This window comes from Protobothrops mucrosquamatus, unplaced genomic scaffold (assembly GCF_001527695.2).
Source record: "Protobothrops mucrosquamatus isolate PMUCROS unplaced genomic scaffold, P.Mucros_1.0 scaffold1180, whole genome shotgun sequence".
NCBI classification, from domain to species: Eukaryota; Metazoa; Chordata; class Lepidosauria; order Squamata; family Viperidae; genus Protobothrops; species Protobothrops mucrosquamatus.
Window position 1 is genome coordinate 266,081 of NW_015387393.1, and position 5,811 is coordinate 271,891.

The window sequence follows — 5,811 nt, forward strand, 5'->3', positions numbered from 1 at the left end:
AAGAATTATATACAGTGTTTTGTTAAAGAAAACAGTGTAATTTAGCTGAGGGAGGGATCCCTGCTTTTTATCCTCAGTTATAATTAAAAGCTTTTAACTCAATGAGAAAGCTGTTTGGAAAACAAGAAGAAATAAGAATGATACAGGCAAATATTCAAGAGAATGGACACAATGGAAATCTATGTAGAGGCTTTTGTTTTTGAAAAGTTTAATTTGACTATCTCTATACACGAACAGACAAATATGATATTTGTTTGGCCATGAGAGATGATTTTGCAATAAGTAGAACACAAATGCAACCTTTGTTTGGCATACTTTCTTTGTTTTTAAGAGAAGTGATCAACATTGAGAATTTTGCTTTTGTAGTTCCTTAAAATACCCTGATGGAAAATATATATATTTGTCACATGGCACATAGCCCACCCTCTGATGCTCATTTTCAACTAAATTGTTTTGTTCTGCACAACCTATTGTTTCCTTCTTTTCATTTGTGTTCAAAACAAACAATACCGCATTTAGAGAAGTGGTATTTTTAACTGGAAAAAAATCAACCTCAGATGTGCTTTAGGGCATTGTGCAATATACATCTTGCTCTCCATCTACAGATGTCTCTTCTGAATTTGCATCAGCTTTCCTCACATCCTGCTTTCAAGATACTGAGAATTAACAAGTTGCCCCTTAAGAGGTATAGAATAGGAATGATGTTGCACAACTGATCCTCAGGCCAGAAGGGTACCTTCTATTGCTTAGGCAGTGCCTGATCAAAGTTATAATGAAATCACTGCTTTTTCACCCTACTGGCAAGGACAGAAAACATTTCCAATTTACATGCATCAGATTAAATCTGTGTAGACATTGCCGCAGGCTTTCAGAAAAAAAGCTGTGGGGGGGGGGAGAAGGGGGAGGACAAAACTGCTCTGTGTTCCTGACAATTAACTTAAGTCACTTGATTCTTCAGCATCAATAATGATGGGATTTTGTTAGAAGATAAAAATTAAGATGAGATATTCTTATTTAATAATGAAAATATTTTGTTCTATGCTGGTTTAAAATGATACCTTAAAATACAACTGTCTAGACCAGGGGTAGGCAACCCTGGCTCTTTTATGACTCGTGGACTTCAACTCCCAGAATTCCTGAGCCAGCCATGCTGAGGGGAAAGGGAGAGGTTTCCAAGCTGAGCCATGCTGACTCAGGAATTCTGGGAGTTAAAGTCCACAAGTCATAAAAGAGCCAAGGTTGCCTACCCCTGGCCTAGACCTTTTCAGCCCAAACCTGTTCTTGAGCTTTGAGTGACAGAGGTCAGGATTCCAAAAACAAACACGAAAGGATGAAGATGTCAGGATAACCATTATAAATACAAACATGGATTCTGGGAATCTAAAATAAATTTAAAAACTGTAAAATAATACTCAACTTGTATATGTCAGAAATACTAAAAATTGCAATTTTATAGCAATTAAGACATTTCGGGCTATAAATATTTCTAAATGAAACAATGCAGTGGAGGCCTAGTGGCAAATTCTTGTTGCATTCTCAGAACAATCTCCAGAACATTTATCTCTGACTCCAGTAATTCATTACATGATTACATTCCAGGTGACATTTTCTTTTGCTACCTTTAAATGATCCTCCAGTGTAACAGTGGTACCATATTAGAACAATTTTTAAATGCCCAATTTTCAAACATTGACAATTGTGACAAAAAAAATGCAGCACTTATTTATAAATTTATAAAATTTATTGGTTGCCCATTTTACCTCAGGTAACTTTAGGTGGCTTACCATTATAAAAGATAAAAATAGTATAAATTAAAATATAAAGTAATACACAAACACTGTGGTCCAATTAAAGATGGGGAGGGTGAGAGCAGGATGGGGTGGGAGGTGGATCTGATGTTAATCTATCAACCACTTCCACTGGGATGCTCCCCCATTGGAGAAGCAGGGAGCTGAACTTGATCAGAGATCACCTTTCATGGCACATGGCCAATGAGGTCTTTCAAGGCAATAGAATAAGCTTATTTATGCTCTACTACATTTATAAACCCCAAAGTGTGTGTGTGTGTGAATCTATCCAGCTTTCACCCATTCGTTTAGGTTAAAATCTTTGAGCATTTAGTTCTATGAACTTATATTTGGATTTACATGCCTGTATATTCAACCTTATTGGTAGTAACGAAAGAATGTGATCACATATTTGCTTTCAGAATTTTTTTTCTTAAAAAGCTGTAGAATAGATATGTAAAGCAAAGTTGTCCCACTTGTTCAAGGAAAGATAACTGTGCTTAGTTAATTGGGCCTGTACTAGAGTTAATAATTTTTTGGATACTTTTTTATATGAAAATATATAATTTTCTCATAAACACAATAAAAGAACTTGAAAAACAAGTACATGAGAATGCAAAATGTACAGTTTCATTAAGCTATAGCTATTTCCAATGAATTCTTCTGCTCCATTATCGCTATTCTAACTTTTCCACTGGTAAGAGTATCAATGCATTTGCATTCTAACTTTATAAAATCCCATGCTATATAGCAGTGGTTCTCAACATTTTCTGCACCATAGATCCCATTTAAATACCTTTTGTGGCCATGAACCATGGTCACAGACCACCAAGACGTAACTCAAGATTTAAATCATAACATTTCTTCAAGCCTTCATGGACCCCCTTGATGACATTCCACACACCCCCAAGGCCTGCGGACCACAGGTTGAGAATCACTGCTATACAGAATGCAATGAACCTTGGACTCTTCATATCTGATCCCACTGTTCTAAAAAGATAGATTCAGCAATAGAGATTATACCTGCATTCCTCTTTAAAACTCATGGGAAGTCATACAATATTATTATGGCATAGTTCAACTGTAATTGGAAAATTTCAGTAAAACATTTTGTAAGATTATTTCAGTTAGACAGTTGCCACATGGAGGCAAACCTATAGCCAGATTTCTGCCATTTCTTACATGAGGACCCTTAATCCTATAGTTCTTTTTCTTCATTGGTAATACATTTAGTGTATTAAAATGAACGGGGTGTATGTTTATTCTGTTTTTATTTGGGTGATTTATTAAAATTTCATGTTATATCTTTTGGCTGAAAGCAATGCTATAAAAACTATATTTTCTCAAGACTATGAAATTAATCCAACTTTTAGGGTATTGGATAAGATTTATAAAAGCTCACTAAACAAGTTGTGGGTAGAGAGAAAAGGAGAGAAAAAGAGTTGCCTGTATTTACAAGCATGCAGAGATGTAATGAGATAGATTTGATTGTCAGACTGAATAGTTCTGATGCATTTCTTTTGATCAAGGCAGTTTATTATAATTTACTTTAGCAAAAAGAATTCTATACATAAACAATGTCTTTGACAAAGTAAATTGGAGATTTGTGATACTCTTTCTTTGTGAAATCTTCAAATTTATATGTAATTGTTTTGAGTCTGAAGACAAATAGTTTTATAGTTTTAAATCTGTGTATTTAAGTCAACAGACCTAAAACGTACATGCAAAAAGTCCATGTTCTCATCACAATTCATGAAAACATAGAGAAATCATAACATTCTGGCATGGCTTACTCTTGTAACAGGAATACTCTGCTGAATCTTGTGGTATAGGCAGAAATAATTGCAGACTGATGATCCCAGGGATAACCCAGTCCTCTGCCATGAAGGATTTGGAAGGTTGGACAATAAAGGAAACAAGCAAAAACTAAAGATTATAACTGTATTTTGCAAGTCTGACAGTGTAACTTTCTGCTGCCACTTCTGATTCATTAAGATGGGTTCTTCCTAAATTTCTTTCTCTGACCATTAAGCCATTGGGGGCTCCTGCCTGTCTTGTCTGTATTTCTTAGGCATCATCTTTTCCTCTTGACCCCAAGGTCATATACACATTTCATTACAACTTGTGAGTAGAGTCATAGAAAAAAATGAAAAGAAATCAAATTCTAGGACATCATTTGAAGGGATTAGAGATCAAGATTGTTAAAAGTTAAAGAAAGGAATATAAAGTTGGTTTATCAAGGTTAAAATAGATACATTGTTATCTCTGGTACCTTCATGGACTTTTGCTGACTGGAATGAATAAAAAGACTTTAAGGATTTGTTTATAGATAATAAAAGATGAAAAATGGGAAGAGAGGATTATTTTTGTGTTTTAAGAGAAGGTGGTAAGTTATTAAAATTATTCATACTTTCTGTAATCAGATTGGAAGTAATATTTTATATATTTCTTTTTTTCTTTACAATATTCTTATTTTCTCTTTTCTCTCGTTTTTTTCTATTGTTTTTATTTGTATACTGTTTTTTATTCTTAATTACATTAATTGTAATGTTTAATAAAATTACTATTAAAAATGCTCAAATATGCTTAGACTACAATGGTATGAAATAAAAACATGCATTTTATTCAAGTTAAAATTTACTATAGTGACTTAGCCAACATTACAAATTGATAGAGCAATAAAAATGATGGTAAAATGTACTTTCCTTGGTAACAATAGAGAAATGATTTGCAACTCCTTTCTGAGTTGTGTTTTTCAGTTTAGCCTATAACCCTGTTATTTCCTCATGATTGCTTTCTGAGATCAGCCAAAGCGTCCCCATATAAAATAAGTTTTAAAATATTAATCTTCTCAATAACCTTATTTATTAAAATGGATGGTTGAAGTTGGGCTTATTGTGTGTAACAATCCATTGTATAAGTACTGCATAGTAGTCACTATCCAAGTACCTGGAATGTACTGTAAGACATTGCTTTAAGTCTTTGATAGATTGAACTTCTGGGCATTTATTTTCAGAGCCAGAGCATCTGGGGAATGCCTTCTTGCATTCAACACATTCCATGTAGCCATCCTTAAACCTGAACCCTATTCATTGCTGTTATTGCTATATACATGCCATGGCTGTATTATTGGAAGTGCTGAAAGACCAAGTTTGTTATGGATCATCATATGTGATGCTAAGAATCAATTGACTTGATTGCACCTAATCAAATACTGTAGCTATATTGCATGAAAGCCTATAAGAATGCAAACCACAAACAAGGAATGGTTTGGGTTTGCTCTTAACTCTCATGATCAAGTCAGACTATGACTCTGCCCATTACTGAAAAGACAAGGAAACTGGCTAACTTCACAGGTATGGGATGACATATAAACTGCATCAGCCATGCTGTTCCAATGAATAATGATATTAATCTTTATATTTTTAAAATAAGACATTGAAGGACCATCAAGAAACTCATTTTAATCATTCTATGGGATAAAAATATATAACATTATTGTAAACTGTATAAAAGGTATAATTTTAGAAAATTAAAAGTAATTTTATGTTTTTATTGCTGATTAATTATGCTATATTCATTTTTCATCAATCTCAAAGTGTATCTTTAAAAATAATGAATCATTTTAATTTATGACCAATAACATATAGGCACAAAATTTGAGTTTCCTGCTTAATGCATTGGTGTGTTTCTGTGAGTTATAACACTTAAACCTAAACTATTTTTGTTGAAATCCCAGTGTATTCCTAAGCTTCTTGGGTGGGATGATAAAATATCCAATCTTAGTTCTGGTTTTATAACATCAAAATGAACATTCATTCAGCTGATAGACTCGGCAATTGAAGCGGTTGAAATTATTGCACAATATGGGAAAGTTTCTGGTTTTAAGGTAAACTCTAATAAGACTAAGATATTATTGAAAAATGTGTTTAAAGAGGATAAAGATAAGTTAGCCTTATGTACAGGTTTCGAAATGGTTAAAAAGGTAAAATATTTGGGGGTTTATATCACAGCTTCTAACACA